This window comes from Triticum urartu, chromosome 1A, assembly GCF_056163025.1.
Source record: "Triticum urartu cultivar PI428250 chromosome 1A, HENAU_Tu73, whole genome shotgun sequence".
Lineage (NCBI taxonomy): Eukaryota > Viridiplantae > Streptophyta > Magnoliopsida > Poales > Poaceae > Triticum > Triticum urartu.
Genome location: NC_141873.1, coordinates 541,571,628 through 541,588,443, shown reverse-complemented (window position 1 = coordinate 541,588,443; position 16,816 = coordinate 541,571,628). Strand labels below are relative to the sequence as shown.

General features: G+C 41.7%; 1 long non-coding RNA gene across 4 annotated transcripts; it reads left to right on the top strand.

The window, feature by feature from the left end:
* Positions 1–12,568: 12,568 nt before the first annotated feature.
* LOC125537984 (uncharacterized) lies at positions 12,569–16,547 on the top strand. 4 transcript variants are annotated; one of them, XR_015609237.1, is made up of 8 exons: positions 12,569–12,957; positions 13,049–13,112; positions 14,007–14,131; positions 14,578–14,632; positions 14,826–15,117; positions 15,834–15,913; positions 16,105–16,202; positions 16,322–16,547. It is a non-coding gene; the product is annotated as an uncharacterized LOC125537984 (long non-coding RNA). The 4 variants fall into 4 exon arrangements; XR_015609236.1 differs by having other exon boundaries at positions 14,826–15,913; XR_015609238.1 differs by having other exon boundaries at positions 14,826–15,940.
* Positions 16,548–16,816: the final 269 nt, after the last annotated feature.

Below are 16,816 nucleotides of genomic sequence, written 5' to 3'. Positions count from 1 at the left end.
GGACGGCGACGGACGGCGACGGGGGCGGCGACGAGGGGCGGCGCCGACGGGGCAGAGGAGAAAGAAGCAGAGGGAGAGATGAGAAACTGACAAATTTTTTGAAGTGTTTTCTTATATAGAACCCACCTTTAGTACTGGTTGGAGCCACCAACCGGTACTAAAGGTCTGTTTTGGCCAGGCAAAGCGGCGGGAACCGCACCCCCTCTAGTACCGGGTCATGGCGCCAACCGGTACTAAAGGCCCCCCCTTTAGTACCGGTTGGAGCCACGACCCGGTACTACAGGGTATGCGCTGCCAGGCGAGGGGCGCAGAAGTTTAGTCCCACCTCACTAGCCGAGGGGCACTCGCACCTGCTTATAAGCCCCGACATCGCTGCTGTCTCGAGCTCCTCTCTTAAGCAGGCCTTCTGGGCCTACCTCTGCTGCGATGCCCTGTTGGGCCTACTGGGCTAGTGGCCTGCATCCTGGCCCAACTATAATTTGGGTTTCTTGTCGTATGCAGGCCGCTGTGGCCTAGTAGGTGGGCTTTCTTTTCTTATTTTTTGCTTTATTTATTTTTGTTTTATATATTTTTGAGTTGTTTTTTGCTGTATTTATAGTTTCTTTGTGAATATTTTTGCTTTAGGTACAAAAAATTACAAACTTTCTATTAGTACCAGTACTTTACAAATTTGAATAGTTTAAATTTTGAATTATTTGAAATTTGTGTGAATCACTAATTTGTGAATAACTTAACTTTGAAAATAGATTTTTCAGTGATTCTTTTTTCTTATGTTTAATATTAGTGTGTTTTATCATTATATTCAATTTGGTAATGCTTAGGTTATTTAAAAAATGAAATGCCTTTGTAACGGATGAGTTTTCGTCCGAAACCCTGATACTTCGAAAGAGATTGTCCATTTTGTACACGAAGTGCATCCAGTTTTTGCGGTAACCCTCTCTACTTTGGTTTGTTCACGTGTAATCCAGTCATCAGACCGCTCCGGGTGTTTGGAGCGTAGCAAATTCTTGTGTTCATCCATATATGGAGCCACCAAGGCGAAATTCTGTAGAACTGTGTAGTGTGCTTCAGTGAGAGAATGTCCGTCCATACATATTATTTGTTCCCCTCCTAGCGTGCCTTTTCCATCCAGTCTGCCCTTATGCCGCGATTCAAGAACACCAATCGGCTTAAGGTCAGGAATAAAGTCAATACAAAACTCAATGACCTCCTCATTTTCATGGCCCTTGGAGATGCTTCCTTCTGGCCTAGCACGGTTATGAACATATTTCTTTAATACTCCCATGAACCTCTCAAAGGGGAACATATTGTGTAGAAATACATGACCCAAAATGTTAATCTCTTCGCATAGGTGAACTAGGACGTGCGTCATGATGTTGAAGAAGGATGGTGGGAACACCAACTCGAAACTGACAAGACATTGCACCAAATCATTCTCTAACCTTGGTATGATTTCTGGATCGATTACCTTCTGAGAGATTGCATTGAGGAATGCACATAGCTTCACAATGGCTAATCGAACGTTTTCCGGTAGAAGCCCCCTCAATGCAACCGGAAGCAGTTGCGTCATAATCACGTGGAAGTCATGAGACTTTAGCTTCTGGAACCTTTTCTCTACCATGTTTATTATTCCCTTTATATTCGACGAGAATCCAGACGGTACCTTAATACTGAGCAGGCATTCAAAGAAGATTTCCTTCTCTTCTTTGGTAAGAGCGTAGCTTGCATGACCCTGATGTATGCCGTCTTTTCCGTGCATACGTTGCTGGTCCTCCCGTGCCTCAGGTGTATCTTTTGTCTTCCCATACATGCCCAAGAAGCCAAGCAGGGTCACACAAAGATTCTTCATCACGTGCATCACGTCGATTGCGGAGCGGACCTCTAGGTCATTCCAATAGGGCAGGTCCCAAAATATAGATTTCTTCTTCCACATGGGTGCGCGTCCGTCAGCGTCATTCGGAACAGGTTGTCCACCAGGACCCTTTCCAAAGACCACCTTCAAATGCTTGACCATATCATGTACATCAGCACCAGTACGGTGGCGAGGCTTCGTTCGGTGACCTGCCTCACCTTTGAAATGCTTGCCTTTCTTTCTTACGGGTGCCTGCTCGGAAGAAATCGACGATGTCCCAGGTACACATTCTTCTTACAATTAGGCAAATATATACTATCGGTATCGTCCAAACAGTGCGTGCATGCGCGGTATCCCCTGTTTGTCTGTCCTGAAAGGTTACTGAGAGCAGGCCAATCATTGATGGTCACGAACAACAACGCCTTTAGGTCAAATTCTTCCCCCATGTGCTCATCCCACGCATGTACACCTGTTCCATTCCACAGTTGTAAGAGTTCTTCAACTAATGGCCTTAGGTACACATCAATGTCGTTGCCGGGTTGCTTAGGGCCTTGGATGAGCACTGGCATCATAATGAACGTCCGCTTCATGCACAACCAAGGAGGAAGGTTATACAAACATAGAGTCACAGGCCAGGTGCTATGGTTGCTGCTCTGCTCCCCAAAAGGATTAATGCCATCTGCGCTTAGACCAAACCATACGTTCCTTGCGTCATCTGCAAACTCCTTCCCGTACTTTCTTTCGATTTTTCTCCACTGCGACCTGTCAGCGGGTACTCTCAACTTTCAATCTTCCTAACGGTCTTCTCTGTGCCATCGCATCACCTTGGCATGCTCTTTGTTTTGGAACAGACGTTTCAACCGTGGTATTATAGGAGCATACCACATCACCTTGGCAGGAATCTTCTTCCTGGGGCGCTCGCCCTCGACATCACCAAGGTCATCGCGGCTGATCTTATAGCGCAATGCACCACATATCGGGCAAGCGTTCAAATGCTCGTACTCACCGTGGTAGAGGATGCAATCATTAGGTCATGCATGTATCTTCTACACCTCTAACCCTAGAGGGAAGACAGCCTTCTTTGCTTCATACGTACTCTCGGGCAATTCGTTGTCCTTTGGAAGCATATTCTTTATCATTACCAGCAACTTTCCAAATCCCTTGTCAGATACACCATTCTCTGCCTTCCATCGTAGCAATTCCAGTGTGGTGCCCAGCTTTTTCTTGTCACCTACGCAATTCAGGTACAACAATTTTTTGTGATCCTCTAACATGCGCTGCAACTTCTTCTCCTCCAAATCACTTGCATAGTTTCTCTTTGCATCGGCAATGGCCCGACCTAGATCATCAACGGGCTCATCCGATGCCTCTTCTTCAGCTTCTTCCCGCATTGCCGGCTCAGCTCCGCATTACCGGCTCAGCTTCTTCCCTCATTGTTGTATCATCGTATTCAGGGAACCCATGGCCAGGATAGCTGTCCTCGTCCTCTTCTTCTTCATTGTCTTCCATCATAACCCCTCTTTCTCCATGCTTGGTCCAAACATTATAGTGGGGCATGAAACCGGACTCAAACAGGTGGACATGAATGGTTCTTAACATAGAGTAATTGTGACAATTCTTATAGCCAACACATGGACAAGGCATAAAACCATCCGCCCGCTTGTTTGCCTCTGCCGCAAGCAGAAAAGTATGCACACCATTAATGAACTCGGGAGAGCATCGGTCATCATACATCCATTGCCAGCTCATCTTCAATACACAGCACCGAAAACACCAAATTAATACAATACATAAAGATCATACAACACTTAAATGCAACAAACAAATAACTCTCTAGCTAAAGAATTTAAATGCAACAACAAATGCGATCAAGATCACAACTAAGGTAACAATTGATCCAACAGCATAATGATACCAAGCCTCACTATGAATGGCATATTTTCTAATCTTTCTAATCTTCAAGTGCATTTTCTCCATCTTAATCTTGTGATCATCGAGGACATCGGCAACATGCAACTCCAATTCCATCTTCTCCCCCTCAATTCTTTTCAATTTTCCTTCAAATCCTTGTTTTCTCTTTCAACTAAATTTAACCTCTCGACAATAGGGTCGGTTGGAATTTATGGTTCAACTACCTCGTACATACAAATATCTATGTCAACTTGATGGGCATAATTTGTCATAAACGTGAAATGCAATGAATAGTTTTAAAAGAGAATATACCACATCCGAATCATAACCCGGACGAGAGCCGACGGGGACGGATATCAAAACCATGGCACTATGTATAACAAACAACGTATGGGTAAGATAATTATATGAGTAACTATATATCCAGATCACACAAACATCAATTTTTTATATAAAACTTCATGAACAAGAGGCTCACCACAAGGTGGTGCCGGCGACGGGACGTTGCGGGCGATCGACGGTGGTTACGACGGAGATTTAGAAGGCACTAAGTAAACCGAACCTACATATGCAAACTAAGTGTTATTTTTGACCTCAAATTGCATATAAATCAAATACTAGCACATATATATAATTCCTCCCAAATTACTAAACTGAAAAATCAATCACTATATAAAGCATTGCACGAGCTAATCTAGCAATGAGAGATGAAAGGACAAAGTTGCTAACCTTTGTGATCATTTGAATGGATGGGGGCCTTCAAATCTTGACAAATTTTGGGCAAAATGTATGATGAGCTTGAGAGGAAGAGGGAAAAGAACAGAGAGGAGAGGGGAAAGGGGAAGAACAGAGCGAGCTTGGGTGGACGAAGGGTCTATATAGGCCGACCTTTAGTACCGGTTCGTGATACGACCTGGTACTAAAGGTGCTGGAGGGGCCCCGGACTGACAACATCCTGCCACCACTCACTTTAGTACCGGTTCGTGGCACGAACCGATGCTAAAGGTTCGCCACGAACCGGTACTAATGAGAGTGGCCGGCTAGCCGTTGGAACCGGCACTAATGCACACATTATTGCCGGCTCAAATTCAAACCGGCACTTATGTGCTTCACATTAGACCCTTTTTCTACTAGTGCCAGCCACCTCTGATATACCTAAGGGGTGACGGCCGATTGAACAACACACAATTGATCAAATCATCTACCACTTTTTATCTTTTATCTTTTCTCCTTGACCCTAGTTATTCTTCTTCCTCATTCTTCGTCTGTTCTTCTTGTTCAGGGCGGCGAACCTCGAGGCCCTAGGGGTGATCAGGTCGACCTAGGGCAGCCCATAGCCGCCGAGCGCCCTGACCGGGTCCCTCCCGGGCGTGTGGGGTCTCGGGTCCTCAAAAGCACCCGCTAGATTGCTTGCGTACCGCGCTTCCGACCGAGTCTCCTTCGACGTGAGCTGCGGTGCATCACCCCCGGCGTCGAGGGTACACGGTGATGTGTTCGTGTGCGAACACACTTTTTGGCGACTCCGCTGGGGACGAAGCTTTGAACGGTCTTATGAATACCCAATTCCCCTTTGTAGATGCAAATAATCCATATGTTGTTGCTGGATCACCTAATGAGCATAATGTATCGGCTAGCCCTAGTTTTATCGATCATGCATCTAATTTTGCGCAAGGGCCGATGCAAAACAATCTTCACGCTTCAAATTCTTATGATTTTAGCAACGTACAACATATGTATCCAAAATCTCATGCATCGGCAACCCCACAAATCCATATGCTGATGAACAACATGATGGGTTTGGTTAATCAATTTGAAACACCTCATGTTAAAATTTCCAATAGCATACAAGAAAGTGTTTCATCTTTTTATTCATCGGCAACTAATTTGCAATATGTGAATCCAACCTTGCCGATGGATGGGAGAATTGGCCATGCTACTACTAGTTATTCGGCTAATTACTCTCAAACGTCATATGCTACACCTCATGTTAGTAATTTTCAGCACCGTATGCAACTGTAGATGTTCATAATTCGGCCCCGCCTCTTCATGGTCATAGCCGAATAAGTGAAAAATTTGCAGGAATGCATGTGTCGTCATATAATACAGTAGCATATAATGCATGCTCTACACAATTTGATAATTTCGGCAACACTCACGAATCATTGCCGAAAGAATCTGAAAGTATTGCGGAACAATCTCTTCTAGAAGCGGTGGTGGCTGCATTAAAAAGAGCTTGGCACAAAACAACAGGATTAGTGCTCTTTGCCTTGAACAATATGAAAAGGGGTTGTTTCCTGATTATGCTGCAATAAAGGCTAGAGTTTTGCAAGAAGATGAAACTTCATCAATCGATAGAATTGGTGAGAGAGCATATCGTTATATAGCAGTGCATACACCTCCACCTAGTACCGCAGCATATTTTACACCCCCTACACAATTGCAAAATTTCGGCAACACTAACACTTCATTGCCGAAAGATCCTAAAAGCATTGGGGGGTAAACTAATCTAGAGCGGGCTGAAATTGAGAGGGGAGTTAAAGCTTTGGGTGATAGGGTGCAAGTACTTCGCCAAGAGAGAATTGATAGGGAATTAGCTCAAAGAAAAGAAGCCTTGCCAATTGATATAACCAGTGAAAAGAATGATGATTCGGAAACTAAAAGTGCTTCGGTTGAAAAAGTCGAATCAAGTAGTATATATTCCGAATCCATCAAATCCAAAGAGGCAAGCATTGTTGAGAAAGGGCATGGAAAGTATAGCAAGACAGCCATACTTGATTTTTTTGAAGTTAATGGAACCTACTTCCTGCCCTATGAGTTTCGTGCCATAGAAATTGAGGAGCTTCAAGAACAAGAACAAGTAGCCGAAGAAAGTTTGGTGGACAAATATCTTCAAACTAATGATGCACGAAATCAAGAAAAAGATGATGACAAGGCATTGGGGAGCTATCTGAAGGCGGAGCAAGATATTCTTCAAGTCACACCACCATCATGCTCTCCCAACATATTTGAAGAGGTATGTCTAGCAATTAATTTACCAGTTTTCAGATTTGGTCAAGACTTAGATGTTGATGCATATATTAGAAAAATCTTCATAAGAAATATTGAGAGACCAATGAAGAAGGGTAATTTATTTGTTAGCAATCAGATTGTCACAAAGCATATCGGTCAACACATTGCACCATTTAGAAAGATCGATAGCGAAAAATTATTGCAGCCAAGGCTTTCCCCATTGCTTTATCTAAAGCTCATATCTAATTGGGTAGCTTTGCTTATTTATTACTTGGCTTACACTTGGTCTCAATTGAGACATGTATGTTCTAACTATTTTCGTTTTAAAAATCTAAAACCAAGGTTAAAATCTTCTGAGAAAACCGATGCTAGTATAGTTTCTTATCCAAAGACATCGGAGATAGAGTGCAAAACACAATGCATAGCTGAATGGGGTGATGCAAAATCTGAACCATTTGTTTGCTTAACTCCAAAGCCGTTCTCACAACAAGATCGGCTAGAGAATAAAAGGTTTACCTTCAATTCAAGCATGTGTGATCAAATATTTGATTTGTTGTTGAGAAATAATTATATTAGCATTCTTGATCACCATGTTGAGCCATCTATCCAGGGACGAATGTATTGTAAGTTGCATGATTCATCCAAGCATAATTTTTAGGATCGCAACATGTTTCGTCAAATAGTTAAATCGTCCATTGATAAAGGACGATTGAAATTTGTTGAGACACCAAGAGATGACCAGTCTATTCTGATTGGTCCCGATGGCAGAAGGTTTTTCCATCGGTTGCTTCAAGCCGATCCATTTAAAGAGAAGGGAAAAACTGCAGGTGATGGGATCAAGCTTTCAAGTAAAGAAGTTGTTGAAGAGCATAATGAACATAATCTTGAGGGCAAAAATTCCATCGAAGCTGCAATGGAGACGCCAAGGACTAGGGGGCAGCAAGCAAATCCAATGATCGATGAAAGCGGACCAAAAGAAAACAAAGGCCGAAATAAGCACTAGTGTAAGAGATCAAAAATCACCTTCGCTGAACTATTGGATAAATATCAAAAGAAGAGTGAAGAGAAGAATTCTTATCAACTAAATCATGCAAAGAAACCAAGATCAACCCGAGGGCGCAAATATGAGGATCGGTATTGGCAAAGTGAGAATTTTAATGCAACATATTTATACCCTTATTTTGGACCGCCAATGCCAATGCCGCGGATGCCTCCCTATGCTCATATAGATCCATATCCATCATGGGACATGTATGATACAAGGGCACATTATCCATCTTATTTTAGACCATCTCACCAATATTATGCATCTCCGAGAAGATCACCATTTGAACAATCACATGTTAAGGACCGTTTCAATCATAAGGAATCGGTCTAGAGCTCAAGGAAGAAGAAAGAGGTGGTCAAGCAAGTTTGCCGTGTTAAAAGAGATGGTCGTAAGAGTGCAACTTCAGATTTGATCTCAAATGAAAAAGAGCCAATTAATGTGTTGACATTGGCTACTAAAGACAATGAGACAAAACAACCAATTATTGAGAGTCGAAGTGCCAAATCTGAAGAAAATAAGTTGAGAGTGCACAAGGCCAAAGAGGAATTGCCATTGGTCAAAACGGAATCACAGCCGAGATGCCTGCTCGGCTTATCGTATTGGCAAAATAAGAAATTACATAAACTTAGTGCACAAGAACTTGAAGAAAGGAACATGGCATGGGTTCCCCAAGGAAGTTCTCAAAATAAGAATTATGTGCAAGCTTCCATTACAAGAAGTGCGGCAAAGGTGAAGAATGAAAAGAGTGAAAACTATGAAGGACCAAGCCGAAGGTTTCAACATCTTTTGTCTACACATTATCCATATTCTTCAACTATGCCATTAACACCTATGCCATGGAATTCGTCATCGGGTATGATTGGTAACCCTCAATGGGCTTAGTTTAATCCATGGATGCAATATAATTTCTTATGTCATGAAAGGGTATTACCAAGTCACTATACATTTGATTAGCTACAAGTTTGTTGCTGGTCCAAAGGGCCGAAATACTTGATTTGTCATTTCATTTGTTTATGTTGGCTATATGTGCTTTGAATGAAGTTTACATGGTAATGGCTGATATTATCTATCGTCCTAAGAGTATGTCAATGCATGGCCGGTGTAGTATTCTAACATCGTCCTTAGTTCGATTGGAGAGCGAGACAAGGTACATGCTCATGGAAATTTATACGTATGCCTATATTATGATTTAATGGAGTTGAGACATCATGACCGATGTCATTGAATATATGCTGCATAGACCAATTCATAGCTACAGAATTGGCTAGTGGGCTTATACTTTGTTTGGATATGATTTGGCTTATGCATCTTTGAGATCTATCAGAGGCCAAATCATAGCTGATTTTATTACTGAACATCAGATTAATGTCATGCATAATATTAATATTAGCCTTGTCTCTCTAGTACTACGGAGATTATGTTTTGATGGTTCAATTCATAGCAATGCCCAAAGTGTTGGTGTTGTTTATATATCTCTTTATGGTACTATTTTTGAAGCCTCATGCCTCTTAGAATATTTTTATGCATGATTAATCAAGGCCAAATATGCATTGTTATTCGGATTGACTCTTTTACTTGCTATAGGTGCTATACATATTGAGGCTTTCGGTGATTCGTTATGAGTAGTGCAAGAAATATCCAAGGGTTATCAATGTTTTGATGAATGACTTATAGTTTATCTTGGGGTATGTCTAGATGCAAAATTTACCTTGGGCTGCATTAAAATTGTTCATATATTTAGACATGACAATTGGAGTGAGTTGGCATAGCAAGCATCCGGCTACCATGTCTGTGATGGTGTATTGCACATTTATCAATAGTCGATGCTTATTCTTGCCAACATAGGTAAGGCCGAATTGGAGCTCACCACCTCGGCCACTAATGAAACTTTTATGCAGGCAAAGCAAGGATTGGAGGAAGTTCATTCTTGATTATCTGCAAAATCCTAGCGAAAGGGTGAATAATATGGTTCGGAGGATGGCTTTGAGATACTTATCTATGGAACCTTATTATCGGATTGTTATATAAGTTGAGAAGTTTTCATGCAAGTTGCATCAAGAGGCTCAAATAAGCAACGACCGATATATGACTATCGTCCTAAGCAAAGACATGGCCGATAAATAACTATACCCTTAGCATAAACTTGGTTGATACATAATTATTGCCCTGAGAAATATAAATGGCCGATGGAGTGTTGACATCGTCCTTAGAACAAATACATTGCAAATTATTTTTCGGCACGCAAGTTTTGCCGAAAAACAGGGGACCATCTGTTGACACCAGATTTTTGCACGATCAAGAATTTAATTAATATATAGCCTCAAATGGAGAAGCGATCTACATAAAAAAGTTTTGTATTGTCGATATGAAAATCTTTGAAGTTTGGGCCATCGTCATCCGATCACATCTCGAAGGCCGAAGTTGTGTTCGAAATACTGAGATTTTGTATTGAGAACACAACTCGGCTCATTATGCCCCCAAGACCACCTTGTATGGAAAAATGATCTACACAGATTGTCTTCGTCTCGTCGAAACGGTCAATATTTCTTTTGGACTCATTTCCATCCAAGGTCGTTTACCACCACAAAAAAGACCCGCAATGTGCAGCCAGTTTAAACCGAACAGTTTTGGAAAGTTCAGACAAAACCAATCCGAATTTGACTAGGGTTTTGGACGTGAATCCAAGCCTTTTCCTTGCGCGGGAAGTCCAGCCGCCTCTTATATACCTAAGGGGTGACGGCCAATTGAACAACACACAATCGATCAAATCATCTACCACTTTTTATCTTTTATCTTTTCTCCTTAACCCTAGTTCTTCTTCTTCCTCGTTCTTCGTCTGTTCTTCTTGTTGTAGGGCGGCGAACCTCGAGGCCCTAGGGGCGATCAGGTCGACCTAGGGCAGCCCATAGCCATCGCGCGCCCTGACGGGGTCCCTCCTGGGCGTGTGGGGTTTCGGGTCCTCAAAAGCACCCGCCAGATTGTCTGTGTACCGCGCTTCTGGTCGGGTCTCCTTCGACATGAGCTGCGGTGCATCACCCCCGGCGTCGAGGGTACACAGTGACGTGTTCGTGTACGAACAAGAACCAAGTTTATTTTGTCCAATGATCTTCATGAAAGTTTTTATTATATCCTTCTTGGATATCTATCACTTTGGGACTAATTTTCATGTGTTGCTTTTCACAAGATCAAACAAATATAAGTGAAGATCACGAGCATAATATTTATTTCTTTCTCTCAAAGTAATTTAAGTGAAGCAAGATAGAACTTCTTGAAAGTTTTACTAACTCTCAAATAAATCTAAGTGAAGCAAGAGAGCATTTCTTCAAAAATACTGAAGCACACCGTGCTAAAAAAAGATATAAGTGAAGTACTAGAGCAAGTCTATAGCTCATAAAAATTTAAGTGAAGCATAGAGAGCAATTCCAACAAGTCGTGACATAATTTTGGCTCTCCCGAATAGGTGTGTCCAGCAAGGGATCAACACTTAAAAGACAAAATAAAACAAGCAAAGACTCATATCATACAAGACGCTTCCAGCAAAACACATAGTATGTGACGAATAAAAATATAGTTTCGAGTAAAATATCGATGGTCGTTAGAAGAAAGAGGGGATGCCACTCGAGGGCATCCCCAAGCTTAGTTGGTTGCTCATTTTTGGATAATAGCTTGGGATGCTGGGGCATCCCCAAGCTTAGGCTCTTCTACTCTTTAGTCCTTCATACATTGTAAGATAACCCAAAACTTGAAAACTTCAATCACACAAAACTCAACAAAAACCTTCGTGAGATCCGTTAGTGTAAGAAAGCAAAACACTACTATAAGTATTGTACCAAACCAATTCATATTATATTTTTGCATTATATCTACTTTATTCCAACTTTTTTATGGCAAAAACTCAAGAAAGAAAACCATAGAGCCATCAAAATTAGCACACAACTCAAAGAAAACAGAATCCGTCAAAACAGAACAGTCTGTAGTAATCTGACTATTTAGAAAATTTCTGAACTCCAAAAATTCTAAAAAATTAGGACGGCCTGAGAAATTTGTATATTAATCTACTGCAAAAGGAATTGATATTTTATCGCTCTCTGGTTAAAAATGAGAATTGTTTTTCGCGAGCACAAAAGTTTCTGTTTTTTCAGCAAGATTAAACAACTATCATCCAAGAAGATTCTAAAGGCTTCATTTGGCACAAACACTAATTAAAACACAGTCATAAAAGTAGCATAATTGTGTAAACACTCAAGAACAGGAAGCAAAAAAGCAAAAATAAATTTTATTCACTGGGTTGCCTCCCAAGAAGCGCTATAGTTTTACGCCCTTAGCTAGGCATAAAGCAAGGATCTAAGTTTTGTCATCCTTGTTCTTAACCTTCTTAGAGGTGTTTCCATCATAGGCGCTACACCACGGTATTGTATTCCCTACCGACGTGTGTTGGGAAAGATGTCTATTACCGACCGATCATTGGTTGGAAAAACTCTCGTCAGACTGTTGGTTGGAAAAACTTTCATACGCTAGCAAACTATCGGTCGGGAATGCATGCATATTTGCCATCGAGCGGTCGGTCGGGATTTCTCCTATTCCCATCGAAACGTGAGTCGGTAAATAACGCCGACCGACTGCCTGTGGCTAAATGGGCCAAGCGAGTGCAGACGAATTTTTTTAGCGCTAAACTTTGGCCCAGCCCGCGAACCTCACTCCTCTTTCCCTTGAGGTACCGTGAAATCCCTAATTCCCCACCACAAGCCGCCACTTGCGCCGCCGTCAACATCGCGACGCTCACTGCTCTCTCCGGCCGGCCACTGCACCGCTCCGTCGTCCTCAAACCCTCCCGCCGCCCCACACCACCCATCCCCCACGAGCTCAAACCCTCTCCTTCACCAAGTTGCTCCATCCCCACCTTGTCACCAAGAACACCGGCGTCGTCGTCGTCCTAGGCACCAGGCAGATCCCGGCGAAGACCAGGCTCAACCTGTGCCGGAAGCTCTTGTCGGCCGTGGTGGAGCACTGCTCCATGCCATCTCGCTTCTCCACCTCTGCCCCCGCGTCATCCTGCCTCTCCACCAGTGCCCCCACACAACCATGCTCCCCGCCGTCGCCACGTACTCCCTGCTGCCGCCGCTGGCGATTTCCCATGGTGAGGCAACCTCTCTCTCTCTCTCACCTGACAACCGAATTCATCTCCCAGATCAGAACAAATCAGCACCGGTGGTTTCTTTCTTCTTCAGAAGGCCAGACTTTTGCCGTTCATATTCAAGAGACCATATCCATTTGACGTGCTATGACACTATGGTGAGTTTCTCTGCCTCGAGTCCTGACGGCCTCTCTCTCTCTCTTTGAAAAATCCTTCAACATTATGTTTCTTCGTCTGTGATTTAGTGCGCTGTATGTGGTTGTTCTTTGCTTAGAAAACAATTTCGTCAGATCTGTTGGTATATGCTGACTCGAAGTAATTTCAGTCTTAGATGAATTTTGTTCTTAAGATGTGGTGTGTCCAGTTTTTTTCTTTAAGTATACGATCGCTGTTGCGATTTAGTAGCTTGGAGGCTGGCACTTCAATTCAAAACTGGCGTGAATACCTAAAATGATAAAAAGAGTAGGAAATGGTGGCTAGCAAACATATATATTTTTATAAAATTTGTGAGCTGAATATCGAGGCAATCACTTCGATGAGTTTCTCCACCCCATCTACAGGCCCTCCTTATTTGTGGATGTCATGAATATATACAACGTCTTTTCACACTTTGGATTTTTTCTCAAACACTGATCATGCATGTTGATTGCTGAAGTAGATTACTTTAACAGTATTGCAAGTTGTTTTTACCTACATGTGACATCTGAACTAGCAGTTTTGTCTAGTACAATCTCTCTTTTAAAGCTTTGAATGATGCTTCGAATCCTGAAAGGTGGGTTATTATGCTTTGTTTGGCTATTAAGCCATACTTGCAGGACCAAATATATACACATGGTATAGTTATCCCTGCAGGATCATGCTTGTGTGGCAATAATACATTCTAAGGCAAACAAAAACATGAGATTATACTGATATTATATTATATATGTACATCTGTTGTCGCTGTACTGGTATTCCTATATCTTTCCATCTGTACAAAAAACAAAAGCACCAAATATATTCTTACCTCCGCTATGTCAGGGGCACTTACACAAGAAATGATATGGTTTCAGATATGAAGTTAGAAAAAATTTCAAGCCATCATCAAGCAATGGAGGAAGCTATAGATCCTGGAGCATCGAACAGATAAATCACGCTAGGCAACCCGCCATTTTGGAGGCATTGCCATGACACAACAGTATGGGTCGCTCGATTCTTTTACGACTGTACTTTTTTGGCTGCTGGCAGTCGGTACACCATTAATTGTTTCTCCACCTGAGTTGTACACTACCTTTTTATTTTTATTTAGATTCTTTCGGATTTCCAGTTTATTAGCTGCAAAAGGGGTCCAGTAATCTGCATTCTGCATAAAGCTTAGGCTTTAATTGATTGTTATGTCAAGTGAAATCATGCATGATAAGGGTTATTGCTGTTGGAGGAAACATTGTGTACAATATGTTTGGTGGTAGTTAAAAGGAGGGGAACATATTATTGTGATGTTATAGTTTCTTGGAAGTAGTTTCATCTATTTGTTTACAACATTGTTGGTTTGCTGCCTTTTAGTATTGGAGTGTGTAATCACACGCGTTCTTATATCTTCTAGGTTATTTCTCGTTTTAACTCCTCTCCTGCGGATTCTCCTAGGTTGCAGGCGAAGATGAACTCCTGATGGTCTACGCCGTCCTGCTTTGCCATGGAGGTAAACGAGCTGAAGTGTACCAGGGAATATGCATATACACCACACCTAATCCACCACTATTTTCTTGTGGCGACTGGCGAGGAGAAGATACAAATGCCTTCAAATCCACCACTTATCCCCACTACTATTTATTTGGCTATTTTTTGTCTCCTCTCTAATTATGGTTCTTTTGTCTATTTTTTATTATCTGCAGGCTAAGCAAACCTTGACTCTGGCTAGTTGGTCTTGGAAGCTGGAAACCAGTTCATATATAAGATTCATAGGTGGTGGTCTACGTCTCTTATTTCTACGAGTGCTCATTTTCCTGATCTGGAGCTATGGTATTATCTTTGGTTTCATCATATTTTCCTTCCCTGATTTTTATTGATGCTTGGCTATGTTATGGGATGGGACCTCCATGTGCCAGTATTTTTAGCCGATCAGTATGCGGTGCTGAAAAATTAATCTCTACATAATGACGTTGTGCACATCGAACTCCAAGCAATGTAAGAAACCTATCATTTGACTAGCTGTATGGTACATCTCATACAATTTCTAATACTATTGTCCCTATTAGTTGGATACTCCAAAGGGCAAAGTTAATGTTTTGTTCATCGCTTCTGTACCCGTTTCTTCATGTTTCTTCATGTTTGGCAGTGACCTGGGATTCCATGTACTTGATAGATACTTTCCTTATGATATGTGTTTTATGTATGTATATATGTTTCTGGCCATAAATATATAGCTGGCTCCAACTTTTACTGCTTTCCGTGGAACTTTGACAAGTACCCTTTAATCCACTAATTCTAGACCTGTTAGTTTGGGCACTGAAAACTTTGAAAAGTACCCATGAATTAGAGGATTAAATTAACATGTCCGAAATCCTGAAGCCCAAATGAATCAGTTTTCAGTCTAAATGAATGGTGTTATAGGAGAAGCTAATCTGAATGTCTGCACGGGATTACTTCACTTGACGTACATTATCTGCATCCTTGGCCACTTTTATGCAAAAGCCTTCGATCTCTTACTCCACTATGGAGTTTGATCGAGAAGTTTGGGCCTTTGGTCTTCTCTGTTACCTGAAACTTTAGATCTGACTACAAAGCCTCAAAAGTCAAAACTCAATTCATGTAAAAATTGGCAAGAGTTTAGAGGATTTGGCTCCACATTTTTTGATCTTGTTAGTACTTTCACCTTGCTAATTCAAAATGTGTGAATGTAGAGTTGGAGAAACTACCACAAGTCAAGGTGAGACCCATGCCTGAAAAGGGGAAATCACTCTGGAGTCGGCTCAAGAACAAGGCTAGACCCCAATCTTGTTTACTCAATGTATTCACTATCTATAACGTTGTATGTTTATTTTCTTTGCAAATAGGTGTTGGAATATTGGCTTCTCATACCTATGTACAGTAACTTAAGTATATCCCTAGGAGACTATATGATCAGCAATCATACAAAGTAATTATATGATGTGTTTTCTTTCAAATATATAGACAAAAGGTGGACCGAGGGCTTCTTTGCCACATCCATGGCTATTGCTGGAAGTTGATTGGAGGTCTTCACGTGCAGAAATGCTAGTTTTGTAGATTAGGCAAGTGTATTCTTCATTTTCTGCTGCTGTGTGCACAGAGCACATGTGAATTCCGCCTGCATTCAATTTCATAAATTAATTGAGCATTCTAATAATTGAGACTTGTTTAACTTTTGTAGGAAGCAAACATAAGGACTCGACTCACAATGAACCATGAAGCCAGCGATCTGCATCAAATGGATGTTTTAGTTTTCATTTTGTACAACTGATGTCTCATAGTTGCAGTCTTTTCGCTGTCCTTTGTTGAACCTGATGTATGGTGTCTTGGTGGTTATGTTTGGAACAGACTGAAGTGTATGTATGTGACCATTAGTTAATGGAATAAAAAATGTTTGGTGCACCTGATGTATGATGTCTTGGTGATTATGCTTAGAACACATAAAGTATATGTATGTGACAATTAGTACCATTTTTTAACTAAAGCTGTGATTGGATAAACAAAATGTTAATGAACTGTTGATAGCAAAATAAAACACCGTCTGACTGTTGGTCGGCAAAACAAACCCTGCCTCATAGTCGGCTGGGAAAGGCTAAAACCAGGCCCAACAGAATGTTGGTCGGGAAAGAATTCCCATCTGATAGTTGGTCGGGAATGCCCCATAGCTACCTCAACG